This window comes from Phyllobates terribilis, unplaced genomic scaffold (assembly GCF_046119375.1).
Source record: "Phyllobates terribilis strain yellow unplaced genomic scaffold, ASM4611937v1 Scaffold_707__1_contigs__length_783275, whole genome shotgun sequence".
Classification (NCBI taxonomy): Eukaryota; Metazoa; Chordata; class Amphibia; order Anura; family Dendrobatidae; genus Phyllobates; species Phyllobates terribilis.
Genome location: NW_027363467.1, coordinates 443,547 through 465,984, shown reverse-complemented (window position 1 = coordinate 465,984; position 22,438 = coordinate 443,547).

The following is a 22,438-nucleotide window of genomic DNA, read 5'->3' as shown; positions in this document are numbered from 1 at the left end:
AACAAGACAGTTTTAATGCCCCTTGGAAGAGATGTGGAGGTCACAGTAGCTTAACAAAATGGTTTTAATGCCCCTTGGAAGAGACGTGGAGTTCAGAGTGGTTTAACAAGACAGTTTTAATGCCCCTTGGAAGAGTGGTGGAGGTTACAGTGGAATAAAAAGACAATATCAATGCCCCGTGGAAGAGACGAGGTCACAGTAGCTTAACAAGATGGTTTTAATGCCCCTTGGAAGAGACGTGGAGTTCAGAGTGGTTTAACAAGACAGTTTTAATGCCCCTTGGAAGAGTGGTGGAGGTTACAGTGGAATAAAAAGACAATATCAATGCCCCGTGGAAGAGACGTGGAGGTCACAGTAGCTTAACAAGATGGTTTTAATGCCCCTTGGAAGAGTGGTGGAGGTCGCAGTGGAATAAAAAGACAATATCAATGCCCCTTGGAAGAGTGGTGGAAGTTACACTGGAATGAAAAGACAATATCAATGCCCTGTGGAAGAGACGTGGAGGTCACAGTAGCTTAACAAGATGCTTTTAATGCCCCTTGGAAGAGTGGTGGAGGTCTCAGTGGAATAAAAAGACAATATTAACGACCCTTGGAAGAGACGTGGAGGTCACAGTAGCTTAACAAGACGATTTTAATGCCCCTTACAAGAGCCATGCAGTACAGCATATTAAAAACATTATTCCCATTTTTGGGGAGTGGGTCTCCCATAGTCTTTGCCTATGCCTTCCAAGCAAAAGCTGCCAAAAATTAGGAAGGGGGAACTTGCAATGTCCCTTACAAGAGCAATGCAGTACAGCATATTAAAAACATTATTCCCATTATTGGGGAGTGGGTCTCCCATAGTCTTTGCCTATGCCTTCCAAGCAAAAGCTGCCAAAAATTAGGACAGAGGAACTTGCAATGCTGGCAACATGGACCACGGTCACCCTGGTGGTATAGTGGTCGTGGAGGCTGAGGATAAGGAGAAGAGCAAAAAACAGCCGAAATGAGGAAGCGTATACCCATGTGTGGGTGTGAAGCGATGCATGGGAATACACCTCCCGAAATAACACAGTGGATTTGACTTTATGTTACTCTGCTGTCATTTGGTGGTGATGAGAAGTCTGGCCCAATCCAGCCCTTGTTCATTTTGATGAGGGTCAGCTTGTCAGCATTGTCAGTTGACAGGCGAGTGCGCTTATCAGTTATAATTCCCCCAGCGGCACTAAAAACACGCTCCGATAACACGCTAGCGGCAGGCCAGGACCTCCAAGGCGTACAGAGTGAGTTCATTCCAAGTGTCCAGCTTGGATACCCAATAATTAAAAGGCACAGAGGAATCACGGAGGACGCTGGTACTCCCTCACCATCTTTTGAAACTTTCCACTCCTTGTGAGAGTACCCTGCGCCTCAGGGCCTGTAAGCTGGGCAGGTCTCAGAAAACTGTCCTAGAACATTGACAGTGTTCCCCTGCCTCTGCTGGATTGGAGTTGCGTCTCTCTCACCTGTATGCCTTAGTTGGGCAGCGAACTGTGACCTCTGCCGCTACCGTGTTCAGATGGGAATTTTTTTAATAGTTCTGCAGCAAGGGCCTTCTGGTGCTGCCCCATTTTTGTAGACCTCTCCAACTCAGGAATAAGAGAGTGAAAGTTCTCCTTGTAGAGGGGGTCTAAAAGTGTCATCAACCAGTAATGACTGTCACCCAACATTTTGACAATGCGAGGGTCACGGTTAAGGCAGCGTAACATAAAGTCAGCCATGGGTGCCAGACTGGTAACAGGCAAGACTTCCGTGTCCTCACCAAGATGACGACTGATAGTGTTGAGCGATCACTAAAATGCTCGGGTGCTCGAAGCTCGGGCCGAGCTTACCGTGATACTCGGGTGCTCGACCCGAGCAACGAGCCCAATGTTAGTCTATGAGAGACCCGAGCATTTTTGCGGCAGCACCCCCGGCAGTCTGTAGAAAGCCTAAAAAGTGCCCAAAACGATAGTGACAGTGCTCAAAAGACATGGGGGCAGCATGGGGATCGCCCCTGAAAGCATTTCTGACCCCCAGGTCACTGCTGTCAACAACGTGGTCAGAGGTATTAAGCCACTTTTGCGGGCTCACAATAAAACGTTCAAAAACTAAACTGAAACGGTTTTCCTGTGAAATATGTTAAGGAATTTCCTTTCCAGGGTAAAAACTTGTGTATAAGGTAAAATAAATAACCAAAAACAAAAATACTCCTCCACACCTTGGGCTATGTTCACAAGTAGCATTTTTCATGCGTTTTTGCACTTTTGTATTGCTTTCAACCGTGACAAATGCGTTCACCGGGAAATGTCATTTTAACATTTTACAACCTTATCTGGCCATGTGCTGTGTGACACATGCATACAGTGCTGAAAAGACAAAGGATCAGCATGGGGAAGACCCCTGGAAGCATCTCTGACCCCCAGGTCACTGTCTAAAAGTGTGCCCATCAGAAGTGATCCTTGCCGCATCAGAAGATGCAGACTTGCAGCTATCCCCATGCAAGTCCTTGTCCCAGGGCAGTGTTCAATTGTACCTCCCCCATTCCTTGCAATGCAAGCGAAAATATGCAGCCAACCACCCACCCACCCGCAGGCTGCAATACCATACTGCTAGCTTTCACTTGAAATTGGGCCTTTTAGTTTGGAGGAGGCCGAAGCTGGCCACTACCTCATGGCCGCTTCGGCAGCGAGGTATCCATACTCAGTCCCCAGCCGCCCGGCGGCCGGGTGTCCACGCTCAGTCCCCAGCCGCCCGGCGGCCGGGTGTCCACGCTCGGTCCCCAGCCGCCCTGCGGCCGGGTGTCCACACACGGTCGCCAGCCGCCTGGGGGCGGCCGGGTGTCCATAAACGGTCCCCAGCCGCCCTGATTTCTCCTGTCACCTTCCCCCACACTTTTCTTAGCCTGGCCTGCTTTAGGGCAGCATTGGACAAGCCCACCAGAGAACCAGACTCCTCCGGTGGGCCCTGGCTTCTCCATCAGGGAAGTTCAGAGTGCTAAGGTGAGGAGCATGATGATGATGATAGAAGTTAGCATCTGCTTTGTTTTCTTGGAATGCAAGCGCATGTATGTAGTAGCGGCTAGGCCTGAGGTGGTTCGCGTTTTGGCGCATATCCTACCTCCTCCGAGGATTGCTGGATGTTTTCCTGCTACTATCCCAGTTCTATGACTCCCGTTAAAACAAAGCTTCAGGTGATAAATGATGGATGAGGTGGTGGCAAAGGAGAAAGAGCAGGAGGAACAGGGACCATTCACATCAATATCAGGCCAGTCAACCAGATACAGTGCCTACAAGTAGTATTCAACCCCCTGCAGATTTAGCTGGTTTGATAAGATGCAAATAAGTTAGAGCCTTCAAACTGCAAACGAGAGTAGGATTTATGAACAGAAGCATAAATCTTATAAACCAAAAAGTTATGTTGCTCAGTTGAATTTTATTAAATTTTAAACATAAAAGTGTGGGTCAATTATTATACAACCCCTATGTTTAATATTTTGTGGAATAACCCTTGTTTGCAATTACAGCTAATAATCGTCTTTTATAAGACCTGATCAGGCCGGCACAGGTCTGTGGAGTTATCTTGGCCCACTCCTCCATGCAGATCTTCTCCAAGTTATCTAGGTTCTTTGGGTGTCTCATGTGGACTTTATTCTTGAGCTCCTTCCACAAGTTTTCAATTGGGTTAAGGTCAGGAGACTGACTAGGCCACTCCAACACCTTGACTTTTTCCCTCTTGAACCAGGCCTTGGTTTTCTTGGCTGTGTGTTTTGGGTCGTTGTCTTGTTGGAAGATGAAATTACGACCCATCTTAAGATCCTTGATGGAGGAGCGGAGGTTCTTGGCCAAAATCTCCAGGTAGGCCGTGCTATCCATCTTCCCATGGATGCGGACCAGATGGCCAGGCCCCTTGGCTGAGAAACAGCACCACAGCATGATGCTGCCACCACCATGCTTGACTGTAGGGATGGTATTCTTGGGGTCGTATGCAGTGCCATCCAGTCTCCAAACGTCACGTGTGTGGTTGGCACCAAAGATCTCGATCTTGGTCTCATCAGACCATAGAACCTTGAACCAGTCTGTCTCAGAGTCCTCCAAGTGATCATGAGCAAACTGTAGACAAGCCTTGACATGACGCTTTGAAAGTAAAGGTACCTTACGGGCTCGTCTGGAACGGAGACCATTGCGGTGGAGTACGTTACTTATGGTATTGACTGAAACAAATGTCCCCACTGCCATGAGATCTTCCCGGAGCTCCTTCCTTGTTGTCCTTGGGTTAGCCTTGACTCTTCGGACATGCCTGGCCTCGACACGGGAGGACACTTTCAAAGGCTGTCCAGGCCGTGGAAGGCTAACAGTAGTTCCATAAGCCTTCCACTTACGGATGATGCTCCCAACAGTGGAGACAGGTAGGCCCAACTCCTTGGAAAGGGTTTTGTACCCCTTGCCAGCCTTGTGACCCTCCACGATCTTGTCTCTGATGGCCTTGGAATGCTCCTTTGTCTTTCCCATGTTGACCATGTCTGAGTGCTGTTCACAAGTTTGGGGAGGGTCTTAAATAGTCAGAAAAGGCTGGCAAAAGAGATCTTTAATCCACACATGTGAAGCTCATTATTCTTGGTGCCTGAACTACTTCTTAATACTTTAGGGGGACCAAAAAGAATTCTTGTGGTTTGAGGGGTTGAATAATAAATGACACTCTGAATTAACTTTTAACGTTTTAAAAAAAACAAAAAAAAACAAACAAAAACAATATTTGCTGCAGTGCATTTCCCACTTCCAGGCTGATCTACAGTACAAATGTCACAATGCCAAGTTAATTCCGCATGTGTCAACCAGCTAAATCTGCAGGGGGTTGAATACTACTTGTAGGCACTGTATGTCTTGTAGGATATGTTTCTGTAACAAAAGGAGTGGTTCGGCTACACAGTTATAGGGCATACAGTGAGTGCAATGCCTACCAAAAATTTCGAGCCACTCCAATGCCCCTTGGAAATGACATGGAGGTCAGAGGGCGTTAACTAAACCTTTTTTTCCATTTATAGCAACTGGGTCTCCCGTGCACTGTTGGCCTAAGCAGTGAATGGAAGGCTTTCCAAAAATTATGAGGAACTGCAATGCCCCTTACAAGAGCCATGTGTGGCAACCCAGGGGTCTGGTCACCACAGTAATAGAGATATTACGTCGGAGAGCAAGTGGGAGGTTTCCTGGTCAGGATCCCTTAAACATGCAACATCCTCCTGCACCAGTCCTGGGAGGGGAGAATTCTGCCCTTATAAACTGGATCTGGGGTGGGGTTGAGTGAGTCAGAGAACAGTCAGAGTCAGAGTGAGAGCAAGGGAAAGTAACAGCAAGGAGCTCTGTAGGAGCTAAAGACCAGGGGCTGGAAGCTGAGCAGAGCTCGCCCTGGCAGAAGACAATAGGAACCGGAAACAGGAGTCCGAAGCTGTGAGGACTTATATATCCAGCAGCAGAAACCAGCCGGCAGGGGATTTCAGGTCCTCTGGCCATAGAAGCCCGGAGGCTCAGTCACAAGCAAGGGACCAGCACCGCCGTCGTGGAGCGGAGGCTAACAGAAGGCCCCAAGTCACCAGCCATACGGGTGAGCACTACACGGTACACTCAGGGACGTGGGCTACTTCTACCCGCTTACAGCAAGGTAGCCAGGAAGAGTGCAGACAGACGGGGAGGCCTACAACTCCACCTGGCCAGGGGAACTCCTGCTTGCTCACAGACTGACCAGGCCTCTTATGCTAGCCAGTACTCCTGGGAGGGTCTACCTTATAATCATCAGTAAAGACCCTGAACTGCACTGCAAAGACTCTGAGTCGTTCCTGCTGCGCTCGTGCACCATCACCCCCATCATCCACACTCACTGCCCTGAGGCTATACTCCTCCCGAGGGGAGTTATCCCATTCTATGCTGCGCACACAACACCAGCCTCAGCGGTCTGCCTCGCAGCGGTGGCACTCCCTGACCGCAATCCACGGGTGGCGCAGTCGGACAATTAACCTCAAAACCTAAGAAAGACTGCCACTGGTTTGACCAGCCTGAGCCACGGGACCGGGTCACCGCCACGGAGACTACAGACCCCAGAGACCCCGCACCGGGTATCCCACACACGTGTACACACGGCCCAGGGGGCGCGTCACATGCAGTACAGCATATTACAAACATAAGTCCCATTATTGGGGAGTGGGTGTCCCATGGTATTTGCTTATGCTTTCCAAGCAAAAGCTGCCAAAAATTAGGACGGAGCAACTTGCAATGCCCCTTACAAGAGCCATGCAGTACAGCATATTACAAACATAAGTCCCATTATTGGGGAGTGGGTGTCCCATGGTACTTGCTTATGCTTTCCAAGCAAAAGCTGCCAAAAATTAGGACGGAGCAATTTGCAATGCCCCTTACAAGAGCCATGCAGTACATCATATTACAAACATAAGTCCCATTATTGGGGAGTGGGTGTCTCATAGTATTTGCTTATGCCTTGCAAGCAAAAGCTGCCAAAAATAAGGACGGAGGAACTTGCAATGCTGGCACCCTGGTGGTATAGTGGTGGTGGAGGCTGAGGATAAGGAGAAGAGGATAAAACAGCCGAAACGAGGAAGCGTATACCCATGTGTGGGTGTGAAGCGGTGCATGTGAATACACCTCCCGAAATAACACAGTGGATTTGACTTTATGTTACTCTGCTGTCATTTGGTGGTGATGAAAAGTCTGGCCCAATCCAGCCCTTGTTCATTTTGATAAGGGTCAGCTTGTCAGCATTGTCAGTTGACAGGCGAGTGCGCTTATCAGTTATAATTCCCCCAGCGGCACTAAAAACACGCTCCGATAACACGCTAGCGGCAGGGCAGGCCAGGACCTCCAAGGCGTACAGAGCGAGTTCATTCCAAGTGTCCAGCTTGGATACCCAATAATTAAAAGGCACAGAGGAATCACGGAGGACGCTGGTACGATCGGCAAGGTACTCCCTCACCATCTTTTGAAACTTTCCACTCCTTGTGAGATTACCCCGCGCCTCAGGGCCTGTAAGCTCGGCGGGTGTCAGAAAACTGTCCCAGAACGTTGACAGTGTTCCCCTGCCTCTGCTGGATTGGAGTTGCATCTCTCTCGCCTGTATGCTTTGGTTGGGCAACGAACTGTGACTTCTGCCGCTAGCGTGTTCAGATGGGAATTTTTTTAAGAGTTCTGCAGCAAGGGCCTTCTGGTACTGCCCCATTTTTGTAGACCTCTCCACCCCAGGAATAAGAGAGTGAAAGTTCTCCTTGTAGCGGGGGTCTAAAAGTGTCACCAACCAGTAATGACTGTCACCCAACATTTTGACAACGCGAGGGTCACGGTTAAGGCAGCGTAACATAAAGTCAGCCATGCGTGCCAGACTGGTAACGGGCAAGATTTCCGTGTCCTCACCAAGATGACGACTGACCATGCTCTCCTCCTCCTCCTCTTCCTCCCCCCCCCCTGTCCTCAGGCCACCCACGCTGAACCGACGGTATGAAACTTGTACAGGTACTACCGTCTACAATGCCTGATAGCATCTCCTGTTCTTCCTCTTCCTCCTCTCCCTCATTGTCCCCCAATGCACGTTGGAATGAGATGAGGCTGGGCTGTGTGTAATCGCCCGCTACGGCTTCTTGATCCATCTCATCATACTCTGGCTGCAATGCCTCCTCTTTAATTCTCTGCAGAGAGCGTTGCAAAAGACAGACAAGTGGGATGCTGACATAATGATGGCGTCATCGCCACTCACCATCTTGGTGGCCTCCTCAAAGTTTGTCAGGATGGTACATATGTCAGACATCCAGGTCCACTCCTGAGGTCTTATGTGTGGAGTCTGACCTGAATATCGACAGCCTTGTTGCAGCTGGTACTCCACAACTGCTCTCTTCTGCTCACAAATCCTTTGCAACATGTGGAGGGTAGAGTTCCAACGTGTGGGGACATCACACACCAGTCGGTGTGCCGGAAGCTGCAAACGCTGCTGCAACACAGCAAGGGCGGCGGAAGCTGTAGCCGACTTGCAAAAATGAGATGACAGGTGGTGTACTTTCACGAGCAGATCTGGCAACTCGGGGTACGATTTAAGAAACCGCTGAACCACGAGGTTAAGCACATGAGCCAGGCATGGTACGTGTGTGATCTCACCTCGCCTCAGAGCCGCCACCAGGTTACGGCCATTGTCACACACGACCATGCCGGGATGTAGGTTCAGCGGTCTCAGCCACAGATCTGCCTGCTCTTTCACAGCTGTCCACAACTCACAAGCAGTGTGAGGTTTATCACCTAAGCTTATGAGTTTCAGCACAGCCTGTTGCCGCTTGGCGGAGGCAGTACTGCAATGCTTCCAGCTTGTAACTGATGTGGTGATATCTGAGATGGAGGCTGAACATGAGGAGGAGGATGCGCAGGAGCTGTACACTGTGGGGGCAACTCTGACTGACATAGGGCCCGCAATCCTCGGTGTGGGGAGGATGTGTTCCGTCCCAAGGTCCGACTGGGTCCCGCCTTCCACTATGTTTACCCAGTGTGCCGTCAGAGATGTACCGTCCCTGGCCACAAGCACTTGTCCACGTGTCCGTTGTCAGGTGGACTCTCCCAGTAACTGCGTTGTTGAGGGCACGGCAGATGCTTTGGGACACGTGCTTGTGTAGTGCGGGGATGGCACACCGGGCAAAATAGTGTCGGCTGGGGACCGAGTACCGAGGGACGGCCACCGCCATAAGATTGCGGAAGGATTCCGTCTCCACCAGCCTAAAAGGCAGCATTTCCAATGCAAGCAGTTGTGAAATGTGCGAATTTAGGACTGTGGCCTGTGGGGCGTTAGCTGCGAATTTCCGCTTTCGTTCAAAGGTCTGGGATATGGACAATTGAACGCTGCGGTGGGACGTGGACGTTGATGCTGTTTCTTGAGAAACTGCCATAACAAGTGAAGACTGAGAGGAGGGGGCATCTTTACATGCAGTATGGACAGGGGATTGCCTTGCACACACAACAGGGGGTTTTATTGCACGCACAACAGTGGAAGAAGCAGTGGTGACACCCGCTGACACTGGTCGTGGACCCTGGGTTTCGCCCCACAAAGTCGGGTGCTTTGCTGCCATGTGCCTGATCATGCTGGTGGTGGTCAGGCTGGTAGTTTTGTCACCCCTGCTGATGCTGGCATGGCAGGTGGAACATATGGCCTTTTTGGGGTTATCAGCAGAGTCTTTAAAAAAAATCCAGACTCTGGAAGACCTACCGCTTGTACTGGCAACGTCCCTCGTGTTGGTGTTACGGGGAACGGTTGCCTGCCTTCTGTCTGCGGCCACCACACTGCTTCTTCCTGCCTGTTGGGGTACTCTGCCTCCCTCCCCCTGTGTGCTGCTGGCCTCACTCTGCATGTCCTCCTTCCACATTGGGTCAGTTACTAGATCATCCACCACCTCCTCCTCTTCCACTTGCGCACCACAATCCTCCTCCTCACTTCCTGGCAATTGTGTCTCGTCATCGTCCACCTCTTGTGACAAATTGCCAACGTCGACTTCCTGTGGCCATGGCTGTTCAAATATTTGGGCATCGCAACATGGGATCTCCTCTTCCACCACTTCAAGCTTATCAGGCGAGGGGCCCAAATATGGAAATGGACCAGTGAACAGCTCTTCAGAGTGTCCAAGTGTGGGATCACTTGCTGTCTGACGACACTCGGCATGGTGGGAGGAAGGAGCATCAGGGTGAGGAGGAGTATGCGGTCGAGACTCACGGCTACTAAGAGTTGACCGTGTGGAAGACAGACCGGAGGTGGTGGTGCCCAGGTAACTGGAAGTATTATCTGCTATCCAATTAATAACCTGTTCACACTGATCAGTTCTCAATACTGGTTTTGTTCTGTGCTTCCCTAGTAATTCGGTCAAGAAGTGGGAGCGAGAAGATGTGGCTGTTGGTTGTGGCACATTTTCACCTTGGCCACGGCCCCGTCCTCTGCACGAACCATCACCAGAACGTCCACTTCCACGTCCCTTGCCATGCGCCTTGCCCATTGTAAATGAAGTAAAATAGCTTACACTTGCACTATCAATGGAAAAAGGGTAATAAAGAGTAGATTAGAACCGTGGAAGAGGAAAACCACAGTTATTGTTTACTGGGGTATACCACACTTTTTTAAATAGAGATATTTGCGGCTGAACAGTGAGCGACACACTCAAACTGCTTTTTTTTTAGATACCAAAGGCCCAAAACTGGATAGTACAGCGATTTGACCTGTAGAACTGCGAAACCACACTGGGATGTCGGGCCTACACAAGACTATTTTCAACAGATATATTTTTGTGTCACAACAGTCAGGAGACACTACTGTTTTTCTTTACGGAAAAAACTACCAAAAGCTGAATAATAGAGATTTTTTACCGTGGGATGGCAAAACCACAGTTATTGTTTACTGGGGTATACCACACTTTTTTAAATAGAGATATTTGCGGTTGAACAGTGAGCGACACACTCAAACTGCTTTTTTTTTTAGATACCAAAGGCCCAAAACTGGATAGTACAGCGATTTGACCCGTGGAACTGCGAAACCACACTGGGATGTCGGGCCTACACAAGACTATTTTCAACAGATATATTTTTGTGTCACAACAGTCAGGAGACACTACTGTTTTTCTTTACAGAAAAAACTACCAAAAGCTGAATAATAGAGATTTTTTACCGTGGGATGGCAAAACCACAGTTATTGTTTATTGGGATATACCACACTTTTTTAAATAGAGATATTTGTGGCTGAACAGTGAGCGACACACTCAAACTGCTTTTTTTTTTAGATACCAAAGGCCCAAAACTGGATAGTACAGCGATTTGACCCGTGGAACTGCGAAACCACACTGGGATGTCGGGCCTACACAAGACTATTTTCAACAGATATATTTTTGTGTCACAACAGTCAGGAGACACTACTGTTTTTCTTTACGGAAAAAACTACCAAAAGCTGAATAATAGAGATTTTTTACCATGGGATGGCAAAACCACAGTTATTGTTTACTGGGGTATACCACACTTTTTTAAATAGCGATATTTGCGGCTGAACAGTGAGCGACACACTCAAACTGCTTTTTTTTTAGATAGCAAAGGCCCAAAACTGGATAGTACAGCGATTTGACCCGTGGAACTGCGAAACCACACTGGGATGTCGGGCCTACACAAGACTATTTTCAACAGATATATTTTTGTGTCACAACAGTCAGGAGACACTACTGTTTTTCTTTACGGAAAAAACAACACTTCTGTTTCTCTAGCCTACACCAGACTATTTTCAACAGTTATATTTGTGTCTGAAAAATCAGAGACACGCTTTTTTTTTGGGGGGGTGGGGGGGACACACCAAAAGGTTAATAAGACGGGTATTTGTACAGTGTGAAGGAGGAAAAAAAAAGGAGGATTTTTCCTGGCCCCCGACATCTGGTGCTAAGTCCAGCAATTTCACCAACAGGAGCACACAGGACTGTAATGCAGCGTTTGCTGGTATAACCACTGTGTCTCCTATACAGCCTGCCTGCCTGGTATCTGGGATGGATATTAGTCCTGAGAAGGACTGTTTGTTCTGGCAGCCTTTACAGACCCTACACTAACTATTTCGCAGTTTATATCTCTGCCTAAATCAGCAGCGCTGTCCCTACACTGTCTAATCCAGAGCGACTGTGTCCAAGATGGCGGCGCCCCGTTTTAAATACTCGAGGTGACGCTGTGCGGCCAGCCAATCACTGTAATGCCCACAACCAACATGGCTGCAGCATTACAGTGACTGGCTGGCAATCCCTGCATGTTCATTGGCTCTGAGAGCGCCAAACATGCAGGGCGGAGACCCGAGCTCCCGCCCAAGTAACCCGAAAATGCTCGGTGCTCGCCGAACATCCCGAGTAGCGTGATGCTCGGGCGAGTACTGAGCAGTGTCGAGCATGTTCGCTCAACACTAATTGCTACATCAATGAAACGGAGAGAGGAGCTACTATTACAAAATAACATTCTTTTGGCTGCTGTTTATGTAGACCCAATGCATCGGATTCTTCTAGATGATCAACAGCTAACTAAAGGAAAAGAAGCTCTGTTTGAAATAGCAGTAAGGATGAAAGGGTTGCAGAACAGTCAGGAGGAACAAGAAGAGCTTGGTCGTCCTGCCACATCTTCACCCTCATCATCAACTGATGAAGAATTTAATTTCGAAAAATATTTGGATCACAAGGACCGTGCAAAGCGTTCCCGCATAGAAGAAGAGTCATCCCCATCAAAGAACACAGCCAGTACATTTCAGCAGAATTTTTCATGTGCACTAAAAGAAATTGAGAAATTTGACCGTTCATCAAAAATAACAGTGCAACAAGCGATTCCTCTGTATCCTGACATTGTCAGAGATGTTGCCCGAGTGGTTACTGCTTTGCCACCAACCCAAGTTAGTGTAGAGAGGTTGTTCTCTGCTCTCAAAATAATTAGATCAGATTTGAGGGCATCCATGAAGGAGGATCTGACAGAGGCAATACTTTTTCTGAGGACAAATTTATAGATTTCTTCTTATTAACTGCATAACAGTGTTTATTGCATATTTACTTACTAGAGTTTAGAAAAGTTTATAAAAGTTATTTGCTATATTCTAATTGTATTCTAATAAATATAGTTTTTGCTCTAAGTGGTCTGATTACTTATATGATGGTGAGAAACTGAATAAGCACGATGTTAATATTTTACAACAGTAAATTTATTGTTACGAATTGGCCATTTATGAAGGAGCCGGAGCCGGAGTAGGAGTCGGAACCTGATAAAATCCAGGAGTCGGAGTCGCAACTGTGGCTTACCGACTCCACAGCCCTGGTGAGCACGCAGCCTAAGTCTTCAAAGGTGTTGTCCATGATTAGAAACTTGTGTTTTTTTGTCTAAAAACAGCACCACAACCTGTCTACAGGTTCTGTGTGGTATTGCAGCTCAGCTCCATTTATTTCAGTAGAGCTGAAGTCCAATGCCAGTCACAATCTATGGACAGATGTGATATTGCTTTTGAAAGAAAACAATAATGTTTTTCTAATCCTGTATGTGAAGATCTGAGGTTGTGGGTTGCAATAATCACCTAGACAAGTTAATGATGCAACAATAGTTTATCTCTTACATCCAAGGTTTTACTACAACTCTAGTAAATGGCCAAAATACATTGCCCCCAGTGCACAAGATACCCTTCCTGGGGAGGTAGTTCAACTGCCTTTGTAGCAGGCGATACTCACTGTTTCCCAACTTTTGGTTGGCTCACAGATTTCGTATCGCCAACCAGTGTAGTTTGTATTCACATTCCTCGCTCCTCCAGACGACAAGATAAAACAATAGAGACACAGGTATCCAGTAGCAACAGTCCTTAAGAAAGTTCATCAAATCCAGACGACAGATTCCACAACTGTAGCACATTTATCCAGCCCAGTGATCAACCGATCTTCAAACTCCATAGGCCATTCACCCATGGGTCCAGGACCTCAGCCTAGATCCTTTCCCTTCAACGTCATTTCACCAACTTCCTAAACATGGGGCTTTTTTTCCTCCCTTCATGGGAACATTTGAGGGTCATCAGCTGTGCTGCCAATGTGGTTTTCTGTAAAAAGATGTAGTAAATTAATTATTAACCCCTTAAGCCCCGGAGCATTTTCCGTTTTTGCATTTTCGTTTTTGCTCCCCTTGTTCCCAGAGCCATAGCGTTTTTATTTTTTGGTCAATATGGCCATGTGAGGGCTATTTTTTTGCGGGACGAGCTGTACTTTTCAACGCCATTACTAGTTTTACCATATCCTGTACGGGAAAACGGGAAAAAAATTCCAAGTGCGGTAAAATTGTAAAAAAAGTGCAATACCACAGTTGTTTTTTATTTATTTTTTTTACCACGTTCACTGAATGCTAAAACTGAACTGCCCTTCTTATTCTACAGGTCATTACGAGTTCATAGACACCAAACATGTATAGGTTCTTTTATATTTAAGTGGTGAAAAAAAATTCCAAAATTTGGTAAAAAAATAAATAAAAAAAGTGCCATTTTCTAAGACCCGTAGCGTCTCCATTTTTCGTGATCTGGGGCTGGTTGATGGCTTATTTTTTGCGCACCGGGCTGACGTTTTTATTGATAACATTTGTGGTAGATCCGAAGTTTTGATCGCCCGTTATTGCATTTTATTGCAATTTTGCGGCGACCGATCGGATTAATTCTTTTTTTATATTGATAGATCGGGCGATTCTGAATGCGGCGATACCAAATATGTGTATGTGTTTTTTTTTTATATATATTTTATTTTGAATGGGGCGAAAGGGGGGTGATTTAAACTTTTATATTTTTTTATTTTTTTTTATATTTTTAAAAACTTTTTTTTTTTACTTTTTGCATGCTTCAATAGTCTCCATAGGAGACTAGAAGCAGCAACTATCCGATCGCCTCTGCTACATACAGGGGACGAGCAGGTCCCCTGCATGCAGCAGAAATGGTCCTGTGCTATGAGCGCCGATCACTAGGTGGCGCTCATAGCGACAAGATCATGACAACCACAGGCGTCTGCTGCAGACCCTGGGTTGTCATGCCCACCCATCGGCGACCCGCAATCACGTGACGGGGTCGCCGGTGGGCGGGGCTTATGACGCGCTACCCGGAAGCGCGCGTTAAATGCTGCTGTCGGAGATTGACAGCGGCATTTAACATGTTAACAGCCGCGGGTGGATCTCGATTCCACCCGCGGCTGTTGCGGGCACATGTCAGGTGTAAGAATCAGCTGACATGTGCTCCGTTCAGTGAGGGCTCAGCGCAGCAGCCCTCACTGAACGGGCAGTACGCAAATATGCGTACTAATACGTCCCCGGTATTTAAGGGGTTAAAACACTGCGCTACGACAGCCATCAATTAGATCCCATAATGATACAATAACCAGTACAGTTCTATTATCCTCATTAGACAGCGGTGTACACAGTTTATTGTATAGACCTTTGCTGCACAATGGGACAGTGTTCATTTATGTATAATAATCCATAGATGTGGGACAGGTCCATAGGGATATGTACAAACACCCTCCATATAAATGTGCACATATAAGCTAACACTGCCCCCTACAGCTTCAGTGGCTGATCTCAGGTGTCCACAGGGAATCAGTGCCCATGTATTGTTAGTAGACTTCCATTGTAGTCTTTATTAACACATCTACAACCCTTTGTATTATTCTGAACCTCCATAGAAGTGAATGGAGAAAGCCTATCATGCACAGCCACTTCTATGTTCATATTAACTAGAGATACAGCCTTATCTCAATAGCTGCGGGGGGCTACAGAGGTGGAGCCAACATCTATTAGCCATTTATGGCTTCTTCGGTGGATATATCTGAGAGGGAAATAACCCTTTAATTGGGTTATCCACTACTAGACACCAACTATTGATGGGCCAAGGGAGGTGAGAAAACTAAAAGAAATTGATATCTCCAGACCAGCGCTGCATACCCCACTGGTTACATGAGGTTAACAACCGGTGGGGGCAACGCATGAGTGTTGCAGCTTCTGATTGGTTGCAGCATTCATATTTCATCTAAGCCAGAAGAAGTAGTGCTCACATGACACCCCTGCCTGATGTTGATGTCAGAATAACGGCGGGATACACAACAATGAGTATAAGAGGGCACTGGTTTGGGAGTTGATTTGGGGATTTTTTAATATTTTCCCCTTCCTAGGTCTACAAATAGGACCCTACAAGTTCCAGGGAACATAGGTACACAGAACACCTTTTTCGGGCTGTGCATCTTCTCTATATATAGTGGGGAAAAAAAGTAAACTGCTCAAAAAAATAAAGGGAGCACTTAAACAACAGAATATAACTCCAAGTAAATCAAACTTCTGTGAAATCAAACTGTCCACTTAGGAAGCAACACTGATTGACAATCAATTTCACATGCTGATGTGCAAATGGAATAGAGGATAGATGGAAATTATTGGCAATTATCAAGACACCCTCAATAAAGGAGTGGTTCTGCAGGTGGGGACCACAGATCACATCTCAGTACCAATGCTTTCTGGCTGATGTTTTGGTCACTTTTGAATGTTGGTTGTGCTTTCACACTCGTGGTAGCATGAGACGGACTCTACAACCCACAGAAGTTGCTCAGGTAGTGCAGCTCACCCAGCATGGCACATCAATGCAAGCTGTTGCAAGAAGGTTTGCTGCATCTATCAGCGTAGTGTCCAGAGGCTGGAGGCGCTGCCAGGAGACAGGCCAGTACACCAGGAGACGTGGAGAGGGCCGTAGGAGGGCAACAACCCAGCAGCAGGACCGCTACCTCCGCCTTTGTGCAAGGAGGAAAAGGAGGAGCGCTGCCAGAGCCCTGCAAAATGACCTCCAGCAGGCCACAAATGTGCATGTGTCTGCACAAACAGTTTGAAACAGACTCCATGAGGGTGGTATGAGGGCCTGACGTCCACAGATGGGGGTTGTGCTCACAGCCCAACACCGTGCAGGACACTTGGCATTTTCCACAGAAGACCAGGATTGGCAAAGTCGCCACTGGCGCCCTGTGCTCTTCATAGATGAAAGCAGGTTCACACTGAGCTCATGCGACAGACGTGACAGAGTCTGGAGACGCCGTGGAGAGCGCATAGTGGGCAAACAACCTTACGCGGTGAAATGAGCTGCATCTGGATCTCGTCCACCTAAAGGGACTGTCAGCACAGAATGACTGTTCAAACTAAGTCCCAACTCTCGGTGCTTCATGACGGGGCCAATCATTTATATACACCTTCCCACCTGCTTGTTTTCCCTCTATCCACACCCTTCTCTTCTTTGATTGACAGCTCTGGCTTCATAGAACCAGAGAAGGAAGGAGACAGAGGTAAAACTAGCAGGTGGGAAGGTGTATAGAAATGATTGGCCCACGCCGTGATCCATGGAGCGCTTGTACTTGATTTCAACAGTCATTCTGTGCTGACAGTCCCTTTAAAATCAGTGTTTCCCAAACTCCAGTCCCCACGGCCCCCCACAGGTCATGTCTTTAGGATTTCTATAGTATTGCACAGGTGAGAGAATTCCTGATTCCTTGATGATACTTTCATCACATGTGTAATACTGAGGAAATCCTGAAAACATGACCTGTTGGGGGGAAAACCTGACCTGTTGGGGGCCATGAGGACTGGAGTTTGGGAAACACTGCCTTAAATGGAGCGTTGTTGCAGTTTTATTTTTCAGCGATTAGCAGGATCCCCCAACAATTTCTAAGCAATGAGAAAATGCAGTCCCTAATGATGTCCTCTGACAATAAGCGGATCACGGACAGCAGATGCATTGGGTTCTGCATTTCTTTGAGAATGGGATGGGGCAGCTTCTGTCTTCTCAGTGATACAATCAAGAAGGAGATGCAGCGTGAGACAATCCCTGTCTAGATCTTTGATCTGATCATCAATACAGAGGGCTGATTGGTGAAGACAGAGGGAAAGGCTAATAAGATTATTAAAAAAAACTTAGTTTTTCAGCTGGTACTTCCTCTGGGGTCAGTATGCCAACCTCATTGACTTCATAGCACTTGCCAGAGTGGGCAGACACGATTTATTGCCTTTACACACGTCACCTCCACACAGGGCGATGCTGCTACCACGCCTCTGTAGTGATCAAACGTTGAGTCAAACAGCAGGGCTTTAAGAGGGCTGCCCTTTTCAATCTTGGGACTAAAACACAAAAATAAGACATCCTGTTAAGGGGTATAAAGGTAAGTAAACCGCGTTCAGTCCGGGGTGATGAATTCCAAAAGACAAAGTTTATTCTGCCATCACATAACGTTTCGACCTGTTATAGGTCTTTATCAAGTATATACAAAGACATACAGGGATACTGATCCCCCTGGTCAGTGGCCAGAACCCTGTAAATTCCCCTTAAATGGTCCCAAACTGAAACTGTGGGAACAATCGAATCCACTTAGGGTTCAGCAAACTTACAGTCAAGGGTTTGATAAAGTTATCTACACCCTTGTGTCTCCGGAAAGCATGGCGTACGTTCACGTGCTGAAAATGCTGACCAGTGCTGGAGTGAGCGGAGGTCCGCAGCTTGTGAAACTACAGATCCCAGCAGGCTGACGGTCTCTCATCAAGTTATGCTGGGAGCCGCAGTTTCACAAATAGTGCTAGAGGATCCATGTCAGAAATATGAGGCTGCTACTAGGGTTTCTCCCACAAATATGTAATCGGACGTGGAGCAGATCCGCACGTGGATGAGCCATATTCTCTATCTGTGAACATACTACTCTCCTTCACTCAGATTCTAAGTGGTTCTGCAGCGCATCTGTGCAGAGCAAGCTGTCAATCAAAATCCGGGCCAGGTTTACAGCCGTCACCTCCGATATAGTGAGCGGTGCTGTGATCCAAGACTGTAGCCGCTCCGTGCACAACGATGAGTGAAGGCCGGCAGCTGCAGGGAGGAAAGAAGTTAATTTTCTCCCGGTACCTGCACTATCAATAAGGCGGCCGGGCAACATTGTAACAATATTTATCTGCAGATTAACCCTATACCTGCAGGGACATAGCATTTTTCAAGGTGACAGGTTCCCTTTAATAAAGAGAAGATGGATAGAGCCGCATTAGTCCATACTCACAGTGGAAGCCTCCTGACAACTTCTTGAAGAACACTTTCCACATTTGTTCCAAGCTTCGCCGAGATCTAATAGAAATAAACAGAGAAATTAATTTCTTAATACAGTTTAGACCTCGGCTCCAATGAATCACAAGAAATGAAACCTGTTTGAAGCTGACAAGCAATCAAGCCCCTCCGTAAGCCACACAGAACATGGCTACTTATGTCATCTGCAGGTGATTAAAGGAACCTGTCATGTTGAAATGGTATAAGATCTGTAGGGGGATGTTGTAGAGCAGAGAAGTTGATCAGACTGATAGACATATCTGTGGGAAGAGAGTCAGTAAGACTTGCATTTTATGCAGAGAAAGTCCTGCCGTATGTACACTAGTCCAGTGGGCGGTCCTAAGTGATTGACAGTTCCCTGTATGACCATGCAGGCAAAGATAGCTGTCAATCACTAGCATGACCGCCCACTGGACTCATCTATACAAACAGCAGGATTCCACTGAATAAATTGATAAAGGAAAAATATCTATCTTTGTACTGTGTTAGCCAGTAGATAGAAGAGTATTTAGATGTGAGAGTCCTCAGTGGTTGATACCTTTAATGGCTAACTGAAAAGATGGTAACAAATTGCAAGCTTTCCAGACTACTCAGGTCTCAGGTCGGCCTGATGAAGAGGCCTGAGCAGTTTGGAAAGCTTGCAATTTGTTACCATCTTTTCAGTTAGCCATTAAAGGTATCAACCACTGAGGACTCTCAAATCTAATGAATGAATTACAATTTATACTGAATCTTCTCCCACAAACCTATATATCGTTCTGCTCAGTTTCTCATGGATAAAACCTGTAAGTCTGAATGGGGCTGTAATGTTATTACAATCATGTAAACGCAGATCACAAAATCTTTTAGATGATCTTTTTTTTTTTAACACTCAAAACCCCTATGGATATTTATGTTTACTAAAGGATTCCTTACCCATTCTTCTGACAGCTCTTCTTTAGGTATGGACACATACCGGCATCCGGCATAAAAACATCTGGAGACTTTTCCTTTTTCTGTGATATTGGATAATCTTGTTCATTTCTAACGCTTTAAATCTTTCAAATTCTTTCCGAAAAATGTATCATAAAGCGACTTCCTCAGGTCAGTTTTGCTTGTGGTTGTGTTACCATTATTTGTGCCAAATGTATCAAAGAGTTGCACGATGTTTGATAAATGTTTATGCAGCACTTCCATCTTTATTTATTCATTTTACTCACTTATATAGCATCAACCTATTCCGATGCGCTTTACAGACATTATCATTGCTGTCCCCATTGGGGCTCACAATCTACATTCCCTATCAGTATGTCTTTGGAGTGTGGGAGGAAACCGACGAAAACATGGGGAGAACATACAAACTTCTTGCAGATGTTATCCTTGGTGGGATTTGAAACCAGGATCCCAGTGCTGCAAAGCACCAATGCTAACCACTGAGCCACCGTGTATCTTTATCCACTGAGCCACCGTGTATCTTTATCCACTTTTAACGTCACCCGTCGTTCTTAGACCTGTGTAGCTTTCCAAGCCCAATTTCTAAAAGTTGTAAGAGTGCTGTAAAATAGGAAGCTGCACATTTTTGCGCAAAAATGATGCGTCACAAAATAGTTTCGTGTTTTTTTAACACCAAAAATTGATGTAAATTCCTCGCTACATTGCCCCTTTTCCAGCCAAATTTTGTAGAAAAAAAAAAAAAGACAAGGTACAGACAGCGAAGTTAAATTTGCCTACAGGAATGATTTTGATCTGGAGCGCATTGTACCCGGATACAGTCACTAGCGGGAATGTCAACCATCTTCTCAATTTGTTTCTCCACCCTCTCCGGATCTGCATTCTTCAAGTCTATCTAAAGGCAAAAGTATAAATACTAATTATTTATCAAAGCTGGACAAAATCTAGAAACCATATAATAAAACTGGCATAAAATATAGTGCTGAACAAGAGTTTAGGGAGAGATGTACAACTGGCACTGGCCTTTAGAAGGGATTGTGTAATCGCACAAAACTAGCAAAAATGTAAAGTGCCTGTAAAACAAGGAACGTGCAATTTACCTCTTAGTAAAAATCCTATTCTTTCTCAAGAACGGGAGGAATTTTAATTTCATAATTTTTTTTAATCAAATTATTTTTATTGAAAAACTCCAAATACAAATTTTCCATCTTTCAAATAACATACATGACATAGTAATTCCATAGTATAAAACATGAACAAAGTATCTGAACTTCAATTCCCTAACCCACCCTAAACCCAAATCCCAACACTCCAGAGAGAACCATTTTCAGAGCAGTTCTAGAATAAAGGACTACAGCATTCGTAGAAGGGGGAAGAAGATAAAAAAGTGACTAACAAAGGGATAGCAGCGTTTTAATTTTATCATTTACTGCTTGATGCCTGAGCCGGGAAGTGCACGCTTGAAAACTGTTGCAGGCTGCTGTAATCACAGGACACAAGCAAACAGCATGGCATTTCCTATCAGCAGGGAGGAAGTAAAGGGAACAGTAATGAAAGTCTCCTCCTACTCCGCTCCATAATGAAATGAACAGTGTGCATCCTACAAATGCGATGCCTACAGCAAACAATTCATTTTCCATACACAGGTTTTGAGTTGACCACTGGATATACACATGTGTATAACTAATTACCAGAACTGGAAATCGAAAAAAAAGACGAGCAAGTTTGGGGTGAATCCTGCCTTCATTACTGCACAGCCGCTCATAGAGGGATCGGTACTAGGAACAGCAGCAGTGCCGGCGATGGTCACAGATTTACCTGCTGCGGGACTGAAGGAGTCTGATAGTGTTCGGCTCTAAGCTTTTTATCTTGTTTACGACAGGAATAATTGAAAGCTGTGCTTCAAAGGCGAGGAAGAAGTTGGTCACCGTCTGCGCTTGAATACCCTTAAGGGGGGAAAAAATATATATATACATATATACAAATACTGAAACATCTAAATGCATTAGAACATCAAACCTGGTGAAGCGGTAAATGACTTGTCCTCCAGGGATACAGGCTACTGTCATTCAGTAATTATTTCATAGGAATTTTACATTTTATGTGATCACCACGCTAGAATGTAAATGATGAAAACACAACACAACTCCTCACCATATGAAGATATTTTGTGTTTTATAGAACAGCATTTCTGTGGAATAACACGACTGATTTACTGTGTATGCACCATAACCTTCATTTGATGTCACTTACTGTCACCTGTCACCTTGCCCCAACTCTGCAATCCCCAATATCAGTCCATGACCTCAATGGGGTCACTATAAAATTCTAAAGAGGACTGGTCATGTCTCTATTAGAAAATAGATAAACTTAGGATAGAAACAATATGAGCATATACCCTGCTATAAGTAAGTAAAAAGCAATAGTGAATATATATAATATAGGGTACTTAGTAAACATGGTTTTTGATTTAAAAAAAGCCATCCCACCCACACCAAGGTGTACCCAGTCAGTTATGTGAAATATATAATAAAATACACTTTAGTACAATATTAGTGTTTTGTCCCTTTAAATCTGCTGCTACTTCTGTCACCATGGTAACTGCATTCATGCTCAGCCAATAGGATTGCTCGGTTTGAATTTGGGAAAAAAAAAAAGTCCTATATCGTCAGTTTGTTCCTTCTCATCTGAGTGTGAAGACAGACACCTGCGATCAGCGAGAGATTATAGGTATAAGACGTGATATAATATAACGGACGGAGCCACATCCCATCACACGCACTCAGCGACCACAACTCACAGGAATCAGCACATTTACCAGACAATAAGTTATTATTCCCCAACACATGATACGCTGAGACACC